Raw genomic sequence first — 23,854 nt, 5'->3', positions numbered from 1 at the left:
TCCAGCATTAGCATACAGTCTGAGGAAATAGAGTAATTGATTCACCTGCAACCCGTTTGTGCTATTTGAATGAACATCTCTCTATATGCTCAGTTCTGAGAGAAAAGTTTGTGTGAACGCCATCATTCAACTAACTAACTTGTTGGGAAAACAAAGATTCTTTTCAGTTGGATACTTCACTACGTACATTTATAAGGTGAAGTACTAGCTCAAACTCGGATTTACAGTGAAAACTGCAGGAACTTCAAACTGGCACTCGGAAACAGACTGAGAACCAGAGTAAATTTTTGTCCTGCAATCCGTTCCGTTTGTGGTAGTTGAACGAACTTCTCCTCACATGCTCAGTTCTGAGAGATAAGTGTGTGTGTAATCCGCCCTTCACCTTGCTGGTTGGGAACACAAAATCAGTATAAGTTGGAAACTACAATACGTAAATATATATGGGGAGCTATGAACTCCAAATCTGTTTTACAGTGAGAACTGCAGGAACTTCAATCCGGCACTAGGAACCTGTCTGAGAACCAGAGTAAATGTTTCTCCTACATTCCGTTCCTTTTGTGCTAGATGAACGTACGTCTCTCCACATGCTCAGTTTTGAGGGATAAGTGAGTGTGAATGCCATACTTCAAAAAGCTTGCTGGGAACACAAAATTCCTTTTCAGCTGGATAACTCACTACTTATATTTATATGGGGAGGTTCTATCCCAAATTTGTTTTACACTGAAATCTGAAAGGAATTCAAACCACCAGAAGGAAACAGACTGATAAACCAGAGTAAGTGTTTCTCCTGAAACCTAATCCATTGTGCTTGATGAACGAACATCTCTGCACATACTCAGTTCTGAGAAATAACTGTGTGTGAAAGCCATCTTTCACATAGTTTGTTGGGAACACAATGTTTCATTTCAGTTGCAAACTACATAACATACATATATTTGGGGAAGAACTAGATCTAACTCGGTATTTCAGAGAAAACTGCAGGAAATGCAAACCGACACTAGGAAAGAGAATGTGTACTCGGAGTATGTGTTTCTCCTGCAAACCGTTCACTTTGTGCAAGATGATCGATCGTCCCTACACGTGCTCAGTTCTGAGAGATAAGTCTGTGGGAAAGAAGCACTTCACCTATGTTGTTGGGAACACAAATTTTCTTTTCACATGGAAACAGCACTACTAACATTTATAAGGGAATGTACAAGCTCAAATTCAGTTTTACAGTGAAATCTGCAGTAATTTCAAAACAGCACTAGGAAACAGTATGAGAACCAAGAGTAAATGGGTCTCCTGCAACCAGTTCACTTTGTGCTAGATGAACGAACATCTCTCCACATGCTATGTTCTGAGAGGTAAATGTGTGTTAAAGCCGTCCTTAACTTTCCTTGTTGGGAAAAATGTTTCTTTTCAGTTGGAAACTACACTACATAAATATATATGGGGAGGAATTAACACCAAATCGGTTTTACAGTGAAAAAAGCAGGAACGTCAAACCGGCACTAGGAAACATACTGAGATACCAGAGTAAATGATACTCATGCAACCCGTTCCCTTTGTGCTAGTTGAACGACCGTCTCTCCACATGCTCCATTCTGAGAGATATGTTTGTGTGAAAGAAGTCCCTCACCTAGATTGTTGAGAACACAAAGTTTCTTTTCAGTTGGAAACTACAGAAATTACATATATATAGTTTGGTTCAAGCTCCAAATCGGTTTTATATTGAAAAATGCAGGACCTTCAAACCGGCAGTAAGAAACAAACTGAGAAACAAGAGTAACAGTTTCACCTGCAACTCGTTCCGTTTGTGCTAGTTGAACGAACGTCTCTCAACATACTCTGATCTGAGAGATATGATTGTGTGTAATCTGATCATTAACTAGCTTGTTTGGAACAAAAAAAATTTCCTTTAAGTAGGAAAGTACCATGCATAAATTTATATGAGGAGGTTCAATCTCAAATTAAGATTTACATTGAAATCTGAAGGAAATTGAACCCGGCAGAAGGAATCAGACTGAGAAAAAAGAGTAAATATTTCCCATGCAACCCATTCCCTTTGTGCTAGTTGAATGAACATTCTCCACATGCTCAGTTCAGAGAGATAATGTCTGAGAATGACTTACATCAAATAGCTTGTTGGGAAATGAAAATTTCTCTTCAGAAGGATTCTACACTTCATACATATATATGGTGAGGTACTAGCTCCAAATTTGTTTTACAGTGAAAACTCCTGGAAGTTCAAAATGGCAGAAGGAAACAGAATGAGAACAGAGAGCAATTATTTCTCCTGCTACACTTTCTTTGAGCTAGATGAATGAACGTCTCTCCATATACTCAGTTCTCAGAGGTAATTTTGTGTTAAGCTGTCCTTCTCCAAGATTGTTGGGAGCACAAATTTTCTTTTCAGATTGAAACAGAACTACATACAATTATAAGGGACTATACAAGCTCAAATTCAGTTTTACATTGAAAACTGCAATAAAATCAATCCGGCACTAGGGAACAGACTGAGAAACCAGAGTAACTGTTTCACCTGCACCTCGTTCTTTTTGTGCTAGTTGAAGGAACGTCTCTCCACATGCTCCATTCTGAGAGATATGGTTGTGTGTAAGCCGACCTTCAACTAGCTTGAAGGGAACACAAAATTTCCATTAAGATGGAAACTACAATACATACATTTATATCGGGAGGTTCAATCGCCAATTAAGATTAACGGTGAAATCTGAAGGAAATTGAACCCGGCAGAATGAAAGTGACTGAGAAACCAGAATACATGTTCCCCCTTAAACCCGTTCCATTTGTGTTAGATGAACAAATGTTTCTCTCTATGCTCAGTTCTGAGTGATATGTGTGTGTGAATGCAGCACTTCAAAAATTTTTTTGGGAACACAAAGATTCTTTTCAGTTTGAATATACATTAAATACATACATATGGAGAGTTACTAGCTCCAATTCTTCTCGACAGTGTAAACTAAAGGAATGTCAAACCGGCGCTAGGAAACAGAATAAGACACTAAAGTAAGTGCTTCTCCTTCAAACCATTCCCTTTGTAGTAGTTGAACGAACGTCTCCCCACATGCTCAGGTTTGAGAGATAGGTGTGAGTGAAAGCTCTCCTTCAACAACTGTGTTGATAACAAAGTTTGTTTTCATTTACAAACTACACTACATACATATATATGGTGAGGTACTAGCACCAAATCGGTTTTACAGAGAAAACTGCAGGAAATTCAAACCAGCTCTAGGAAACAATATGAGAACCAAGAGTAAATGGGTCTCCTGCAACCAGTTCCCTTTGTGCTAGATGAACGGACATCTCTCCACATGCTAAGTTCTGAGAGATAAGTGTGTGTGAAAGCCGTCCTTAACTAACTTTGGTGGGAAAACAGTGTCTTTTCAGTTGGAAACTACACTACGTAAATATATATGGGGAGGAAATAACACCAACTCGGATTTACAGTGAAAAAGGCAGGAACTTCAAACTGGACCTAGAAAACAGGCTGACACCAGAGTAAATGATTCCCATGCAAACTGTTCCCTTTGTGCTAGTTGAACGAACGTCTCTCCACATGATCATTTCTGACACATGATTGTGTGTGAAAGACTTCCTTCACCTAGCTTGTTGGGAACACAAAGTTTGTTTTCTGTTGGTAAATGCACTACATAGATATGTATCAGAAGGTAAAAGCTCCAACACTCTTTTACTGTGAAAACAGCAGGAACTTCATAGCGACACTAGGGAACAGCCTGAGAATCTAGAGGAAGTGTCTCTACTGCAATCCGTTTCTTTTCTGCTAGTTGAAAGAACTTCTCTCCTCATGCTCAGTTATTAGAGATAAGTGTGTGTAAATCCATACTTCAATTAGCTTGTTGGGAACACAAGGTTCCTTTTCAGTTGGAAATGCAATACATATATATATATGGGAAGGTACGACCTCCAACTCAGTTTTACAGTGATAACTGCAGGAATTTCAAACCAGCACTAGGAACCTGACTGAGAGACCAGAGTAAAAGTTCCACCTGCAACACGTTCCCTTTGTGCTAGATGAACGAACGTCTCTCTGCATGCTCAGTTCTGAGAGATAAGTGTGTGTGAAAGCCATCCTTCACCTAGCTTGTTGGGAACACAGAGTTTCTTTCTAGTTGCAAACTGCTCCCCATACATATATATGGGGAGGTACTCGCTCCAACACGATTTTACAGTGAAAACTGAAGGAACGTCAAACAGGCACTAGGAAACAGACTGAGAAATCAGATTAAGTGTTTCTCAAGCAAACCATTCCCTTGTGCTAGTTGAACAAGCTTCTCTCCACATGTCCATTTCTGTGAAATTGTGTGTGTGAAAGTCTTCCTTCACATAGCTTGTTGGGAACACAAAGTTCCTTTTCAGTTGGAAACTACAGTACATTCATATATATGGGTAATTACTAGATCCAATCGGTTTTACAGTGAAAACTGCAGAAATTTCAACCCGGCACTAGGAAACAAACTGTGAAAAGAGAGTAAGTTTTTCACATGCATAACGTTCCCCTTGGGCAAAATGAATGAACGTCTATCTTCATGCACAGTTGTGAGATATAATTGTGTGTGAAAGCAACCCTTCACCTAGCTTGTTGGGAACACAAAGATTCTTTTTATTTTGAAACTGCACTACAAACATATATATATGGGGAGGTACAAGCTGCAACTCTTTTCTACAGTGAAAAATGCAGGTACTTCAAACCGGCACTAAGAAACAGACTGAGAAACAAGAGTCAGTGTTTCACCTGAAACCCTTTCACATTTTGCTAGTTGAATGAACTTCTCTCCAAATGCCCAGTTCTGTGAGGTAATTGTGTGTGAAAACCGTCAATCACCTATATTGTATGGAACACAAAGATTCTTTTCAGTTGGAAATTACATGACAGACATTTATACGGTGAGTTATTAGCTCCAAATCTTTTCGACAGTGAAAACTGCAGGAATGTCAAACCGGCACTAGGAAACAGACTGAGAAACCAAAGTAAGTGTTTCTCCTTCAAACCATTCCTTTGTAGTAGTTGAACGAACTTCTCCCCACATGCTCAGTTTTGAGAGTTAGGTGTGAGTGAAAGCCATCCTTCAACAACTTGGTTGGGAACAAAGTTTGTTTTCATTTGCAAACTACACTACATACATATTTATGGTGAGGTACTAGCCCCAAATCAGTTTTACAGGGAAAACTGCAGGAAATTCAAACCAGCACTAGGAAAAAGTATGAGAACCAAGAGTAAATGGGTCTCCTGCAACCAGTTCCCGTGGTGCTAGATGAAAGAACATCTCTCCACATGCTAAGTTCTGAGAGATAAGTGTGTGTGAAAGCCGTCCTTAACTTTCCTTGTTGGGAAAACAGTTTATTTTCAGCTGGAAACTACACTACGTAAATATATATGGGGAGGACATAACACCAACTCGTTTTTACAGTGAAAAAGGCAGGAATGTCTAACCGGCACAAGGAAACAGACTGAGAAACCAGAGAACGTGTTTCCCCTGCAACAAATTCCCATTGTGCTAGTTGAAAGAACATCTCCCTACATGCTCAGTTCTGAGAGAAAAGTGTGAGAGAAAGCCGTCCTTCAGATACCTTGTTTGGAACATAAAGTTTCTTTTCAGTTGTTAAATACACTACATACATATGTAAGGGAAGGTACAAGCTCCAACAGTGTTTTACTGTGAAACATGCAGCACCTTCATTCCAGCACTAGGAAACAGACTGAGGAAATAGAGTAACTGTTTCTCCTGCAACCCGTTTGTCCATGTTGAGTGAACGTCTCTCTATATCCTCAGTTCTGAGAGATAAGTGTTTGTGAATGCTGTCCTTCAACTAACTTGATGGGAACACAAAGTTTCTTTTCAGTTGGATACTTCACTACGTACATATATAAGGTGAAGTACTAGCTCAAATTCGGATTTACAGTGAAAATTGCAGGAACTTCATACTGGCACTCGGAAACAGACTGAGAACCAGAGTAAATTTTTGTCCTGCAATCTGTTCCATTTGTGGTAGTTGAACGAAATTCTCTTCATATGCTCAGTTCTGAAAGATAAGTGTGTGTGTAAACCGCCCTTTTCCTTGCTTGTTTGGAACACACGGTTTGTTTAAGTTGGAAACTACAATACATACATATATATGGGGAGGTATGAACTCCAACTGGGTTTTACACTGAGAACTGCAGGAAAATCAATCTGGCACTAGGAACCTGACTGAGAACCAGAGTAAATTTTTCTCCTGCATTCCGTTCCTTTTGTGCTAGATGAAAGAACCTCTCTCCACATGCTCAGGTTTGAGAGATAAGTGAGTGTGAAAGCCGTACTTCAACAAGCTTGTTGGGAACACAAAAGTTCTTTTCTGTTGGATAATTCACTACTTATATATATATGGGGAGTTTCAATCTCAAAATTTGTTTTACAGTGAAATCTGAAAGAAATTCAAACCGGCAGAAGGAAACTGACTGAGAAACCAGAGTAAGTGTTCATGCTGAAACCCATTCCATTTGTGCTAGATGAACGAACGTCTCTCCACATCCTCAGTTCTGAGAAATAACTGTGTGTGAAAGCCGTCTTTCACATAGTTTGTTGGGAACACAGAGTTTCTTTTCAGTTGCAACCTACATAACCTAAATATATTTGGGGAAGAACTAGATCTAACTCAGTATTTCAGTGAAAACTGCAGGAATTTCAAACTGACACTAGGAAACAGAATGTGAACCCGGAGTATGTGTTTCTCCTGCAAACCATTCCCTTTGTGCAAGATGAACTATCGTCCCTACACATGCTCAGTTCTGACAGATAAGTCTGTGTGAAAGAAGTCCTTCACCTAGCTTGTTGGGAACGCAAATTTTGTTTTCAGTTGGAAACTACAGAACATATATATATATATATATAGAATTGTTCAAGCTCCAACTCGGTTTTAAATTGAAAAATGCAGGAACTTTAAACCGGCACTAAGGAACAGACTGAGAAACCAGAGTAACTGTTTCACCTGCAACTCGTTCCGTTTGTGGTAGTTAAACGAACATCTCTCCACATGCTCATTTCTGACACATGATTGTGTGTGAAAGACTTCCTTCACATAGCTTTTTGGGAACACAAAATTTGTTTCCTGTTGGTAAATACACTACATACATATGTATGAGAAGGTACAAGCTCCAACACTCTTTTACTGTGAAAACAGCAGGAACTTCAAACTGACACTAGGAAACAGACTGAGAAACCAGAGAAAGTGTTTCTACTGCAATCCGTTTCTTTTTTGCTAGTTGAAAAATCTTCTCTGCTCATGCTCATTTCTTAGAGATAAGTGTGTGTGAAAGCCGTACTTCACCTATCTTGTTGGGAACACATGGTTTCTTTTCAGCTGGAAACAACAATACATACATATATATGGGGAGCTACGAGCTCCAACTCATTTTAGCAGTGATCACTGCAGGAACATCAAACCGGCACTAGGAACCTGACTGAGAAACCAGAGTAAATTTTTCTCCTGCATTCCGTTCATTTTGTGCTAGTTGAATGAAATTCTCTCCACATGCTCAAATTTTAGAGAAAACTCTGTGTGAAAGCCGTCGTTCTAGAAGCTTGTTTGGAACACAAAATTTCTTTTCAGTAGGATAATTCACTACGTACATATATATGGGGAGGTATTAGTTCAAACTTGGTTTACAGTGAAAACTGCAGGAACTTCAAACCGGACCTAGGAAACAGACTGAGAAACCAGAGTAAGTGTTTCTCCTGCAACCTGACACCTTTGTGCTAAATTAATGAACGTCTCTCCACATGATCATTTCTAAGAGAGAAATGTGTGCAAAAGCCGTCCTTCACGTAGTTTGTTGGGAACACAAAGGTTATTTTCAGTTGTAAACAAAAATACTTACATTTAAATTGGAGGTACTATCTCCAACACCGTTTTAAAGTGAAAATTGCAGAAACGTCAAACCGACACTAAAGCAGACTGAAAAATCAGAGTATGTGTTCCTCAAGCAAATCGTTCTCTTTTGATACTTGAATGAACGTCTCTCTACATTTTCATTTCTGAGAGATAGTGTGTGTGAAAGCCGTCCTTCATATATCTTGTTGGGAACATAAAGTTTCTTTTCATTTGGAATCTACAAATCTTACATATATATGGGGATGTAGGAGCTCCAACTCGGTTTTAGAGTGAATATGCAGGAAATACAAAACAGCACTAGGAACCAGACTGTGAAACAAGAGTAAATGTTTCTCCGGCAACCCGTTCCGTTTGTGCTAGTTGAACAAACGTGTCTCCACATGCTCAGTTCTGAGAGATAAGTTTGTGTGAAAGCCGTCCTTCACCTAGGTTGTTCAGAACACAAAGTTCCTTTTCAGTTGGAAACTACAGTACGTACAACTATATGGGTAGTTACTATATCCAAATCAGTTTTACAATGAAAACTACAGGTTTTTCAACCCGGTACTAGGAAAGAAACTGTGAAACCAGAGTAAGTGTTTCTCCTGCATACGGTTCTCTTTGGGCTAAATGAACGAAATTTTCTCTTCATCCTCAAATCTGAGATATATGTTTGTGTCTATGCAGACCTTCACCTAGCTTGTTGGGAACACAAAGATTCTTTTTACTTGGAAATTATATTACATACATATATATGGGGAGGAACTAGCTCCAACACATTTCTACATTAAAAAATGCAGGAACATCAAACGGGCACTAGGAAACAGACTGAAAAATCAGTGTAAGTGTTCCTCAAGCATCCCATTCCCTTTGTGCTATTTGAACGAACGTCTCCACATGCTCATTTCTGAAAGTTAACTGTGTGTGAAAACCGTCATTCACCAAGCTTGTAGGGAACACAAAATTTCTTCTCATTTGGAAAGTACAATACATACATATATATAGGGTGGTACGAGCGCCAACATGGTTTTACAGTGAAAAATGCAGGAAGTTAAAACAGGAAGTTGGAACCAGACTGAGAAACAAGAGTATCTGTTTCAAATTCAACACGTTCCGTCTGTGCTAGATGAATGAAAGTCTCTCCTCATGCTCAGTTCTGAGGGATAAGTTTGTGTGAAAGCCTTCCTTCACCTAGCTTGATGGGAACACAAGGATTCTTTGAAGATGGAAACTACAGTACATACATATATATCGGTAGTTACTAGATCCAAGTCAGTTTTACAGTGAAAACTGCAGGAATTTCAACCCGGCACTTGGAAACAAACTGAGAAAACAGAGTATGTGTTTCTTCTGCAAACCGTTCCCTTTGTGCTTGATGAAAGAACGTCTCTCCACATTCACAGTTTTGAGAGATAATGTGTGTGGAAACCAAATTTCACCAAGCTTTTTGGGAATACACAGTTTCTTTTCAGTGGGAAACAAATCTGCATACATATATATGTGGATGTACAACTCGGTTATACATTGAAAACTGCAGGAACCTTTAACCGGCTCTAGCAAACAGACTGAGAAATCAGAGTACGTGTTTATCCTGCAAACCGTTTGTTTTGTGATAGCTGAAATAACGACTCTCCACATGCTCATTTCGGAGAGATGAATTTTTGTAAAAACAGTCCTTCACCTAGCTTGTTGAGAACACAAAGTTTCTTTTCACCAGTTATCTACACTGCATACATATATATGGAAGGTACTAGCTCCAACTCGTTTTTAAAGACAAAAATGCAGGAAAGTCAACCTGGCATTAGGAAACAGCTGAGAAACCAGAGTAAATGTTTCTCATACAAAACGTTCCCTTTGTGCTAGTTGAAATGAACGTCTCTCCAGATACACATTTCTGAGAGATAAGTTTGTGTGAAACAAGCCCTTCAACTAGCTTATTGGGAACACAAAGTTTCTTTTCAGTTGGAAACTACAATATATACATATATATGGGTAGGTTCGAGCTCCAAATCGTTTCTACAGTGAAAAGTGCAGGAACTTCAAACCGGCACGAGGAAACAGACTGAGAAACCAGAGTAAATGTTTCTCCTGCAACTTGTTTCGTTTGTGCTAGTTCAATGAATTTCTCTCCACGTGCTCAGTTCTGAGGGATAAATGTTTGTGTAAGCTGAACTTCACTTAGCTTCTTGGGAACACAAAGTTTCTTTAAAGATGGAAACTACAAAACATACATATATAAGGGGAGGTTGTGTCTCCAAATAATGTTTACAGTGAAAACTGCAGGAAATTCAAACCTGCAGAAGGAAACAGACTGAGAATCCAGAATGTTTCTCCTGCAAAACATTTCGTTTGTGCTGGATGAATGAACGTCTCTACACTTGCCCAGTTTTGAGAGATAAGTGTGTGTGAAACACGTCCTTCACCTAGCTTGTAGGGAACACTAAGTTTCTCTACAGTTGGAAACTAACTACATATATATATATGGGGAGGTACTAGCTCCAACTCCATTTAAAAGTGAAAACTGCAGGAACCTTTAAGCGGCACTCACAAACCGACTGAGAATACAGAGTAATTGTTTCTCCTGTAAACCGTTCCCTTTGTACTAGTTGAACGAACATCTCTCCACATGCTCATTCTGAGAGATAAGTGTGTGTGAATGCAGCGCTTCACCAAGCTAGTAGGGAACACAAATTTTCTCTTCAGTTGGAAAATCCACTACATACGCTTATATGGAGAGTTATTAGCTCCAAATCTTTTCGACAGTGAAAACTGCAGGATTGTAAAACCGGCACTAGGAAACAGACTGAGGAACCAGAGAATATGTTTCCCTGCAACCCATACCCATTGTGCTGGTTGAACGAACGTCTCCCCACATGATCAGTTCTGACTGATAAGTGTGTGAGAAAGCCGTACTTCACATAACTTTTTGAGAACAAAGAGTTTCTTTTCAGTTGGTAAATACCATAAATACATATGTATGGATAGGTACAAGCTCCAACCCGGTTTTACAGTGAAAACTTCAGGGACTTCAAACCGGCACTGGGAAACACAATCAGAAACCAGAGTAAGGGTATCTCCTGCAAACCATTCAGTTTGTAATAGTTGAACGATCATCTCTCCACATGCTCAGGTCTGAGAGGTAAAATTTTGTGAGAACTGCCTTCACCTAGATTGTTGGGAACACAAAGTTTCTTTTCAGTTGGAAATTACACGACGGACATATATATGGTGATGTACTAGCTCCAACTGTGTTTTAAAGTGAAAATTTCAGGAACCTGAAACCGGGACTTGGAAATAGACTGGGAAAACAGAGTAAGTGTTTGACTACTAAACCGTTCCCTTTGAGTTAGTTGAATGAACATCTCTCCACATGCTCAGTTCTGAGAGATAATTATGTGTTAATGCCACACTTCAAGTAGATTGTTTGGAACACAAAGTTTCTTTTCAGTTAGAAGCTACCCTTCATAAATTTATTTGGGAGCTACCAGCTCCAAATCGGATTTACAGAGAAAAATGCAGGAAGACAAAACTGGCACTAGGAAACAGACTTAGAATCCAGAGAAAGTGTTTCCCCTGCAACAAGTTCCTATTGTGCTAGTTGAATGAACTTCTCCCTACTTGCTAAGTTCTGAGGGATAAGTGTGTGAGAAACCAGTCCTTCACATAGCTTGTTTGGAGCAAAAAGTTTCTTTTCAGTTGTTAAATACCGTAAATAACTAAGTAAGGGAATGTACAAGCTCCAACACTTTTTAACTGTGAAAACTGCAGGAACTTCAATCTGGTACTAGGAAACTGACTGAGGAAATGGAGTAAATGTTTCTCCTGCAACCCGTTTGTTCTTGTTGAATGAACGTCTCTCTATATGCTCAGTTCTGAGAGATAAGTGGGTGTTAACGCCGTCCTTCAACTAACTTGTTGGGAACACAAAATTTCTTTTCAGTTGGATACTTCACTACGTACATATATAAGGTGAAGTACTAGCTCAAACTCGCATTTACAGTGAAAACAGCAGGAACTTCTAACTGGCACTCGGAAACAGACTGAGAACCAAAGTAAATATTTGTCCTGCAATCCATTCCGTTTGTGGTAGTTGAACGAACTTCTCCTCACATGCTCAGTTCTGAGAGATAAGTGTGTGTGTAATCCGCCATTTACCTTGCTTGTTGGGAACACAAACTCTTTACATTGGAAATTAAAATACGTACATATATATGGGGAGGTACGAACTCCAACTCGGTTTTACAGTGACAACTGCAGGAACTTAAATCCGGCACCAGGAACCTGACTGAGAACCAGAGTAAATTTTTCTCCTGCATTCCAATCCGTTTGTGCTAGATGAACGAATGCTTCTCCAAAAGCTCAGATTTGAGAGATAAGTGAGTGTGAATGCCGTACTTCAACAAGCTTGTTGGGAACACAAAATTTCTTTTTAGTTGGGTAATTCAGTACTTATATATATATGGGGAGGTTCTATCTCAAAATAAGTTTTACAGAGAAATCTGAAAGAAATTCATACCGGCAGAAGGAAACAGACTGAGAAACCAGAGTAAGTGTTTCTCTTGAAACCCTAATCCATTGTGCTTGATGAACAAACCTCTCTCCACATCCTCAGTTCTGAGAAATAACGTGTGTGAAAGCCCTCTTTCACATATCTTGTTGGGAACACAAAGTTCCTTTTCAGTTGAAATCTACATAACATACATATATATCGGGAAGAACTAGATCTAACTCGGTATTTCAGAGAAAACTGCAGGAATTTCAAACCGACACTAAGAAACAGAATGTGAACCCAGAGTATGTGTTTCTCCTGCAAACCATTCCCTTTGTGCAAGATGAGCGATCGTCCCTACACATGCTCATTTCTGAGAGATAAGTCTGTGTGTAAGAAGTCCTTCAACTAGCTTGTTGGGAACACAAAAGTTCCTTTAATTTGGAAAATACATTGCATACATTTATATGAGGAGGTTCAATCTCCAATTGAGATTTACAGTGAAATCTGAAGGAAATTGAACCCGGCAGAAGGGTACATACTGAGAAACTAGAGTAAATATTTCCCATGCAACCCGATCCCTTTGTGCTAGTTGAATGTACATTCTCCACATGCTCAGTTCTGAGAGATAATGTCTGAGAATGACTTACATTAAATTGCTTGTTGGGAAAAGAAAATGTCTCTTCAGAAGGAATCTACACTTCATACAGTTATATGGTGTGATACTAGTTCTAAGTTGGTTTTACAGTGAAAACTTCTGGAAGTTCAGAAATGCACAAAGAAACAGACTGAGAAACCAGAGCAATTATTTCTCCTGCTACACTTTCTTTTGTGCTAGTTGAATGAACGTCTCTACACATAATCAGTTCTCAGTGATCATTTTGTGTTAAAGCCGTCCTTCTCCTAAATTGTTGGGAGCACAAATTTTCTTTTCAGTTGGAAACAGCACTACATACATTTATAAGGGGATGTACAAGCTGAAATTCGGTTTTACAGTGAAAACTGCAGTAAATTCAACCCAGCACTAGGGAACAGACTGAGAAACCAGAGTAACGGTTTCACCTGCATCTCGTTCCTTTTGTCCTAGTTGAACGAACATCTCTCCACCTGCTCAATTCTTAGAGATATGGTTGTGTGTAAGCCGACATTCAAAAAGCTTGTTGGGAACACAAAAGTTCCTTTAATTTGGAAACTACAATACATACAATTATATGGGGACGTTCAATCGCCAATTAAGATTTACAGTGATATCTGAAGGAAATTGAACCCGGAAGAAGGAAACTGAGTGAGAAACCAGAGTGAGTGTTTCCCCTGAAACCCGTTCCATTTGTTTTAGATGTACGATTGTTTCACTCCATGCTCAGTTGTGAGATAAGTATGTGTAAATGCAGCCCTTCAAATATGTTGTTGGGAACACAAAGATTCTTTTCAGTTGGAAACTACCATACATACATATATATGGAGATTTACTATCTCCAATTCTTTTTGAAAGTGTAAACTGCAGGAATGTCAAACCGGCACTAGGAAACAGACTGAGAAACCCAAGTAAGTGTTTCTCCTTCAAACCATTCCTTTTGTAATAGTTGAAAGAACGTCTCCCCACATGCTCTGTTTTGAGTAATAGGTGTGAGTGAAAGCCGTCCTTCACCAACTTGGTTGGGAACAAAGTTTATTTTCATTTGCAAACTACACTACATACATATATATGGTGAGGTACTAGCTCCAAATTGGTTTTACAGAGAAAACTGCAGGAAATTCAAAACAGCACTAGGAAACAGTATGAGAACCAAGAGTAAATGGGCCTCCTGCAACCATTTCCTTTGTGCTAGATGAACGAACATCTCTCCACATACTAACTTCTGAGAGATAAGTGCGTGTGAAATCCGTCCTTAACTTACTTTGTTGGGAAAACAGTTTCATTTCAGTTGGAAACTACACTACGTAAATATATACGGGGAGGAAATAACACCAAATCGGTTTTACAGTGAAAAAGGCAGGAAAGTCAAGCCGGCACTAGGAAACAGACTGAGATACCAGAGTAAATGTTACTCATGCAACCCGTTCCCTTTGTGATAGTTGAACGAACTTCTCTCTAAATGTTGATTTCTGAGAGATAGTGTGTGTGAAAGCCGTCCTTCATATATCTTTTTGGGAACAGAAAGTTCTTTTCATTTGGAATCTACAAAACATACATATATATGGGGATGTAGGAGCTAGTACACGGGTTTACAGTGAAAATTGCTGGAAATTCAAACCGGCCATAGGAACCAGACTGAGAAACCAGAGTAAATGTTTCTCCGGCAACACGTTCCGTTTGTGCTAGATGAACAAACGTCTCTCCACATGCTCAGATCTTAGAGATAAATGTGTGTGTAAGCTGCACTTCACCTAGGTTGTTGTGAACACAAAGTTTCTTTTAACTTTGAATCTACATTTCAAATATTTTTATGGTGTGGTTGTATCTCCAAATAAGACTTACATTGAAACTATCAGGAAATTCAATTTGGCAGAAGGAAACAGACTGAGAAACACAGTAAATGTTTCTCCTGCAACCCGTTCCATTTGTGCTATATGAACAAACGTCTCTCCACATGCTCAGTTCTGAGAGATAATTTTGTGTGAAAGCAGTCCTTCACCTAGGTTGTTCAGAACACAAAGATTCTTTTAAGTTGGAAACTACAGTACGTACATATATATGGGTAATTACTAGATCCAAATCAGTTTTACAATGAAAACTACAGGAATTTCAACCCAGTTCTAGGAAAGAAACTGTGAAACCAGAGTAAGTGTTTCTCCTGCATACCATTCTCTTTGGGCTAAATGAACAAAAGTTTCTCTTCCTCCTCAATTCTGAGAGATATGTGTGTGTGAATGCAGCATTTCATCTAGCTTGTTGGGAACACAAAGATTCTTTTAACTTGGATATTATACTACATACATATATATGGGGAGGTACTAGCTCCAACACTTTTTTACATTAAAAAATGCAGGAACATCAAAATGGCACGAGGAGGCAGACTGAGAATTCAGTGTAAGTGTTCCTCAAGCATCCCATTCCCTTTGTGCTATTTGAACGAACGTCTCCACATGCTCATTTCTGAAAGTTAACTGTGTGTGAAAACCGTCTTTCACCAAGCTTGTAGGGAACACAAATTTTTTTCTCATTTGGAAAGTACAATACATACATATATAGGGAGGTACGAGCGTCAACTTGGTTTTACAGTGAAAACTGCAGGAAGTTAAAACGGGAATTTGGAACCAGACTGAGAAACAAGAGTAACTGTTTCAACTTCAACACGTTCCGTTTGTGCTAGATGAATGAAACTCTCTCCACATGATCAGTTCTGAGGGATAAGATTGTGTGAAAACCGTCCTTCACTTAGCTTGTTGGGAACACAAGGATTCTTTTAAGTTGGAAACTACAGTACATACATATATATCGGTAGTTACAAGATCCAAGTCGGTTTTACAGTGAAAACTGCAGGAATTTCATCCCGGCACTAGGAAACAATCTCTGAAACCACAGTAAGTTCTTCACATGCATACCGTTCCCTTTGGGTTAAATGAATGAACGTTTAACTTCATGCACAGTTCTGAGATATAATTGTCTGTGAAAGCAACACTTCACCTAGCTTGCTGGGAACAGAAAGATTCTTTTCACTTGGAAATTATAATATATACATATATAAGGGGAGGTTCGAGCTTCTACTCGTTTCTACAGTGAAAAATGCAGGAACTTCAAACCGGCATGAGGAACCAGACTGAGAAACCAGAGTATATATTTCTCCTGCAACCAGTTTCGTTTGTGCTTGTTGAATGAACTTCTCTCCACGTGCTCAGTTCTGAGGGATAAATGTTTGTGTAAGCCGCCCTTCACTTAGCTTCTTGGGAACACAAAGTTCATTTAAGATGGAAACTACAAAACATACATATATATGGGGAGGTTGTGTCTCCAAATAAAGTTTACAGTGAAAACTGCAGGAAATTCAAACCTGCAGAAGGAAACAGACTGAGAATCCAAAGTGTTCCTCCTGCAACACATTCCGTTTGTGCTGGATGAATGAACCTCTCTACACATGCCCAGTTTTGAGAGATAAGTGTGTGTGAAACACGTCCTTCAACTAGCTTGTAGGGAACACTAAGTTTCTTTACAATTGGAAACTAAACTACATATATATATATGGGGAAGTTCTAGCTCCAACTCTGTTTAAAAGTGAAAACTGCAGGAACCTTTAAGCGGCACTCGCAAACCGACTGAGAATACAGTGTAATTGTTTCTTCTGTAAACCGTTCCCTTTGTACAAGTTGAACGAACATCTCTCCACATGCTCATTCTGAGAGATAAGTGTGTGTGAATGCAGCGCTTCACCAAGCTAGTAGGGAACACAAATTTTCTCTTCAGTTGGAAAATCCACTACATACATATATATGGAGAGTTATTAGCTCCAAATCTTTTCGACAGTAAAAACTGCAGGATGTAAAACCGGCACTAGGAAACAGACTGAGAAACAACAGTATCTGTTTCCCCTGCAACCCATAACCATTTTGCTGGTTGAACGAACGTCTCCCCCACATGCTCAGTTCTGAGAGATAAGTGTGTGAGAAAGCAGTACTTCACATAACGTTTTGGGAACAAAAAGTTTCTTTTAAGTTGGTAAACACACTACAAACATATGTATGGAGAGGTACAAGCTCCAACCCTGTTTTAAAGTGAAAACTTCAGGGACTTCAAACCGGCACTGGGAAACAGAATCAGAAACCAGAGTAAGGGTATCTCCTGCAAACTATTCCCTTTGTGCTAGTTGAACGAACGTCTCTCCACATGCTCAGTTCTGAGAGGTAAATGTTTGTGAAAACCGTTCTTCACCTAGATTGTTGGGAACACAAAGATTCTTTTCAAATGGAAATTACACAACAGACATATATATGGTGAGGTACTAGCTCCAACTGTGTTTTACAGTGAAAATTTCAGGAACCTGAAACCGGCATTAGAAAATAGACTGAGAAACCAGAGTAAGTGTTTGACTTCTAAACCGTTCCCTTTGTGTTAGTTGAATGAACGTCTCTCCACATGCTCAGTTCTGAGATATAATTATGTGTTAAAGCCGCCCTTCAACTAGATTGTTGGGAACACAAAGTTTCTTTTTAGTTGGAAGCTAACCTTCATAAATTTATTTGGGAGCTACCAGCTCCAAATCGGTTTTACAGAGGAAACTGCAGGAACATCAAACCGGCACTAGGAAACAGACTGAGAAACCAGAGAAAGAGTTTCCAATGCAACAAGTTCCTATTGTGCTAGTTGAACGAACATTTCCCTACATGCTCAGTTCTGAGAGATAAGTGTGTGAGAAAGCCGTCCTTCACATAGCTTGTTTGCAACGAAAAGTTTCTTTTCAGTTGTTAAATACACTACATAACTATGTAAGGGAAGGTACAAGCTCCAACACTGTTTTACTGTGAAAACTGCAGGAACTTCAATCTAGCACTCGGAAACACACTGAGGAAATAGAGTAATTGTTTTTCCTGCAACCCGTTTGTGCTTTTTGAATGAACGTCTCTCTATATGCTTAGTTCTGAGAGATGAGTGGGTATGAACGCCGTCCTTCAACTAACTTGTTGGGAACACAAAGTTTCTTTTCAGTTGGATACTTCACTATGTACATCTATAAGGTGAAGTACTAGCTCAAAGTCGGATTTACAGTGAAAACATCAGGAACTTCTAACTGGCACTCGGAAACAGACTGAGAACCAGAGTAAATTTTTGTCCTGCAATCCATTCCGTTTGTGGTAGTTGAAAGAACTTCTCTTTACATGGTCAGTTCTGAGAGATAAGTGTGTGTCTAATCCGCCCTTTACCTTTCTTGTTGGGAACACAAACTTTCTTTAAGTTGGAAACTACAATACGTACATACATATGGGGAGGTACGAACTCCAACTTGGTTTTACAGTGACAATTGCAGTAACTTCAATCCGGCACCAGGAACCTGACTGAGAACCAGAGTAAATTTTTCTCTTACATTACATTCCTTTTGTGCTAGATGAAGTAACTCCTCTCCACATGCTCAGTTTTGAGGGATGAGTGAGTGTGAACGCCGTAATTCAACAAGCTTGTTGGGAACACAAAATTTCTTTTCTTTTGGATAATTCACTATTTATATATATATGGGGAAGTTCTATCTCAAAATAAGTTTTACAGAGAAATCTGAAAGGAATTCATACCGGCAGAAGGAAAAAGACTGAGAAACCAGAGTAAGTGTTTCTCCTGAAAACCTAATCCATTGTGCTTGATGAATGAACCTCTCTCCACATCCTCAGTTCTGAGAAATAACTGTGTGTGAAAGCCGTCTTTCACATAGTTTGTTGGGAACACAAAGTTTCTTTTCAGTTGCAAACTACATAAAATACATATATTTGGGGAAGAACTAGATCTAACTCGGTATTTCAGTGAAAACTGCAGGAATTTCAAACCAACACTAGAAAACAGAATGTGAACCCGGAGTATGTGTTTCTCCTGCAAACCGTTCCCTTTGTGCAAGATGAACGATCGTCCCTACACATGCTCAGATCTGAGAGATAAGTCTGTGTGAAAGAAGTCCTTCACCTAACTTGTTGGGAACACAAAGTTTCTTTTCAGTTGGAAACTACAGAACTTACATATATAGAGTTTGGTTCAAGCTCCAACTCGTTTTTATATTGAAAAATGCAGGAACTTTAAACCCAAACTAAGAAACACACTGAGAAACCAGAGTAACTTTTTCACCTGCAACTCTTTCCGTTTGTGCTAGTTGAACGAACGTCTCTCCACATACTCTGTTCTGAGAGATATGGTTGTGTGTAATCCGAACATTAACTAGCTTGTTGGGAACACAAAAGTTCCTTTAAGTTGGAAAATACATTGCATACATTTATATGAGGAGGTTCAATCTCCAATTAAGATTTACATTGAAATCTGAAGGAAATTGAACCCAGCAGAAGGAAACACACTGAGAAACTAGAGTAAATATTTCCAAAGCAAACCGATCCCTTTGTGCTACTTGATGAACATTCTCCACATGCTCAGTTCTGAGAGATAATATCTGAAAATGACTTACATCAAATAGCTTGTTGGGAAAAGAAAATTTCTCTTCAGAAAGAATCTACACTTCATAAATATATATAGTGTGGTACTAGCTCCAAATTGGTTTTACAGTGAAAACTTCTGCAAGGTCAAAATGGCACAAAGAAACAAAATGAGAAACCAGAACAATTATTTCTCCTGCTACACTTTCCTTTGTGCTAGTTGAATGAACGTCTCTCCACATACTCAGTTCTCACAGATAATTTTGTGTTAAAGCCCTCCTTCTCCTAGATTGTTGGGAGCACAAATTTTCTTTTCAGTTGGAAACAGCACTACATACATTTATAAGGGAATGTAGAAGCTCAAATTCGGTTTTACATTGAAAACTGCAGTAAATTCAATCCGGCACTAGGGAACAGACTGAGAAACCAGAGTAACGGTTTCACCTGTAACTCGTTCCTTTTGTCCTAGTTGAACGAACATCTCTCCACCTGCTCAATTCTTAGAGATATGGTTGTGTGTAAGCCGATATTCAAGTAGCTTGTTGGGAACACAAAAGTTCCTTTAATTTGGAAACTACAATACATACAATTATATGGGGACGTTCAATCGCCAATTAAGATTTACAGTGATATCTGAAGGAAATTGAACCCAGCAGAAGGAAACTGACTGAGAAACCAGAGTAAGTGTTCCCCCTGAAAACCGTTCCATTTGTTTTAGATCTACGAAAGTTTCACTCCATGCTCAGTTCTGAGAGATAATTATGTGTGAATGCAGCCCTTCAAAAATTTTGTTGGGAACACAAAGATTCTTTTCAGTTGGAAACTACCATACATACATATATATGGAGAGTTACTATCTCCAATTCTTTTTGAAAGTGTAAACTGCAGGAAAGTCAAACCGGCACTAGGAAACAGACTGAGAAACCAAAGTAAGTGTTTCTCCTTCAAACCATTCCTTTTGTAATAGTTGAAAGAACGTCTCCCCACATGCTCTGTTTTGAGAGATAGGTGTGAGTGAAAGCCGTCCTTCACCAACTTGGTTGGGAACAAAGTTTGTTTTCATTTGCAAACTACACTACATACATATATATGGTGAGGTACCAGCTCCAAATCGGTTTTACAGAGAAAACTGCAGGAAATTCATACCAGCACTAGGAAACAGTATGAGAACCAAGAGTAAATGGGTCTCTGGCAACCATTTCCCTTTGTGCTAGATGAACGAACATCTCTCCACATGCTAACTTCTGAGAGATAAGTGTGTGTGAAATCCGTCCTTAACTTACTTTGTTGGGAAAACAGTTTCATTTCAGTTGGAAACTCCACTACGTAAATATATATGGGGAGGAAATAACACCAAATCGGTTTTACAGTGAAAAAGGCAGGAACGTCAAACCGGCACTAGGAAACAGACTGAGATACCAGAATAAATGTTTCTCATGCAACCCGTTCCCTTTGTGCTAGTTGAATGAATGTCTCTCTACATGTTCATTTCTGAGAGATAGTGTGTGTGAAAGCCGTCCTTCACATATCTTGTTGGGAACAGAAAGTTTCTTTTCAATTGGAATCTACAAAACATACATATATATGGGGATGTAGGAGCTAGTACACGGGTTTACAGTGAAAATTGCTGGAAATTCAAACCGGCCATAGGAACCAGACTGAGAAACCAGAGTAAATGTTTCTCCGGCAACCTGCTTCGTTTGTGCTAGTTAAACAAATGTCTCTCCACATGCTCAGATCTTAGAGATAAATGTGTGTGTAAGCTACACTTCACCTAGCTTGTTGGGAACACAAAGTTTCTTTTAAATTTGAATCTACATTTTATACATTTATATGGTGTGGTTGTATCTCCAAATAAGTCTTACATTGAAAATATCAGGAAATTCAAATTGGCAGAAGGAAACAGACTGAGAAAACAGAGTAAGTGTCTCTCCTGCAACCCGTTCCATTTGTGCTAGTTGAATGATCGTCTCTCCACATGCTCAGTTCTGAGAGATAATTTTGTGTGAAAGCCGTCCTTCACCTATGTTGTTCAGAACACAAATTTTCTTTTCAGTTGGAAACTACAGTACGTACATATATGTGGTTATTTTCTAGATCCAAATCAGTTTTACAATGAAAACTACAGGAATTTCAACCTGGTACTTGGAAAGAAACTGTGAAACCAGAGTAAGTGTTTCTCCTGCATACCATTCTCTTTGGGCTAAATGAAAAATCGTTTCTCTTCATCCTCAAATCTGAGAGGCATGTGTGTATGAATGCAGCCCTTCACCTAACTTGTTGGGAACACAAAGATTCTTTTTACTTGGAAATTATACTACATACATATATATGGGGAGGTACTAGCTCCAACACTTTTCTACATTAAAAAATGCAGGAACATCAAACTGGCACTAGGAAGCAGACTGAGAAATCAGAGTAAGTGTTCTTCAAGCATCCCATTCCCTTTGTGCTATTTGAACGAACGTCTCCACATGCTCATTTCTGAAAGTTAACTGTGTGTGAAAACCATCCTTCACCAAGCTTGTAGGGAACACAATTTTTCTTCTCATTTGGAAAGTACAATACATACATATATATAGGGAGATACGAGCGCCAACATGGTTTTACAGTGAAAACTGCAGGAAGTTAAAACAGGAAGTTGGAACCAGACTGAGAAACAAGAGTAACTGTTTCAACTTCAACACGTTCCGTTTGTGCTAGTTGAACGAAAGTCTCTCCACATGCTCAGTTCTGAGGGATAAGATTGTGTGAAAACCGTCCTTCACCTAGCTTGTTGGGAACACAAGGATTCTTTTAAGTTGGAAACTACAGTACATACATATATATCGGTAGTTACTAGATTCAAGTCGGTTTTACAGTGAAAACTGCAGGAATTTCAACCCAGCACTTGGAAACAAACTTAGAATACAGAGTATGTGTTTCTCCTGCAAACCGTTCCCTTTGTGCTAGATGAAAGAACGTGTCTCCACATTCTCAGTTTTGAGAGATAATGTGTGTGAAAACCAAATTTCATCAAGCTTTTTGGGAATACACAGATTCTTTTCAGTGGGAAACTAATCTGCATACATATATAAGTGGAGGTACAACTCGGTTATACAGTGAAAACTGCAGGAAACTTTAACCGGCTCTAGTAAACAGACTGAGAAATCAGAGTAAGTTTTTATCCTGCAACCCGTTTATTTTGTGATAGCTGAAAGAATGACTCTCCACATGCTCATTTTGGAGAGATGAGTTTTTGTAAAAGCCGTCCTTCACCTAGCTTGTTGGGAACACAAAGTTTCTTTTCACCAGTTATCTACACTGCATACATATATATGGGAAAGTACTAGCTCCATCTCATTTTTACAGACAAAAATGCAGGAAAGTCAACCCGGCATTAGGAAACAGGCTGAGAAACCAGAGTAAAAGTTTCTCATGCAAAACATTCCCTTTGTGCTAGATGAACAGAACGTCTCTCCAGATACTCATTTCTGAGAGATAAGTTTGTGTGAAAGAAGTCCTTCAACTTGCATGTTGAGAAAACATATTTTCTTTTCAGTTGCAAACTACAGAACTTACTTATATATAGGGAGGTTGAAGCTCCAACTCTGCTTATATTGAAAATGGCAGGAATTTGAATCCGGCACTAGGAAACAGACTGAGAAACCAGAGTAACTGTTTCACCTGCAAATCGTTCCGTTTGTGCTAGTTGAAGGAACCTTTCTCCACATGCTCTGTTCTGAGAGATATGTGTTGTGTAAGCTGCCCATCACCTAGCTTCTTGGGAACACAAAAGTTCTTTTAAGTTGGAAACTACAATACATACATATATATGGGTAAGTTAAATCTGCAATTAAGTTTTACAGTGTAATCTGTAGGAAATTGAAACAGGCAGAAGGAAACAGACTGAGAAACCACATTAAGTGTTTCTCCTGAAACACGTTCCCTTTGTGCTAGATGAACGAATGTCTCTACACATGCTCAGTTCCGAGAGAAAATTGTGTGTGAATGTAGCCCTCCACAAAGCTTGTTGGGAACACAAAGTTCCTTTTCAGTTGGAAACTACAGTACATTCATATATATGGGTAGTTACTAGATCCAAGTCGGTTTTACAGTGAAAACTGCAGGAATTTCAACCCGGCACTAGGAAACAAACTGTGAAACCAGAGTAAGTTTTTCACATGCATACCGTTCCCTTTGGGCTAAATGAATGGACGTCTATCTTCATGCACAGTTCTGAGATATAATTGTGTGTGAAAACAACACTTCACCTAGCCTGTTGGGAACACAAAGATTCTTTTCACTTGGAAACTGCACTACATACATATATATGGGGAGGTACAAGCTGCAACTCTTTTCTACAGTGAAAAATGCAGGTACTTCAAACCGGCACTAGGAAACAGACTGAGAAACAAGAGTCAGTGTTTCCCCTGCAACCCTTTCCCATTGTGC

General features: G+C 39.1%; 1 long non-coding RNA gene across 1 annotated transcript; it reads left to right on the top strand.

Moving 5' to 3' along the window:
- Positions 1 to 1,918: 1,918 nt before the first annotated feature.
- LOC116656861 lies at positions 1,919 to 23,349 on the top strand. The gene is made up of 3 exons (XR_004311868.1): positions 1,919 to 1,939; positions 17,047 to 17,063; positions 23,261 to 23,349. It is a non-coding gene; the product is annotated as an uncharacterized LOC116656861 (long non-coding RNA).
- Positions 23,350 to 23,854: the final 505 nt, after the last annotated feature.

Source organism: Camelus ferus, chromosome 16 (genome assembly GCF_009834535.1).
Source record: "Camelus ferus isolate YT-003-E chromosome 16, BCGSAC_Cfer_1.0, whole genome shotgun sequence".
NCBI classification, from domain to species: Eukaryota; Metazoa; Chordata; class Mammalia; order Artiodactyla; family Camelidae; genus Camelus; species Camelus ferus.
This window is presented reverse-complemented; position numbering and strand designations above follow the sequence as displayed.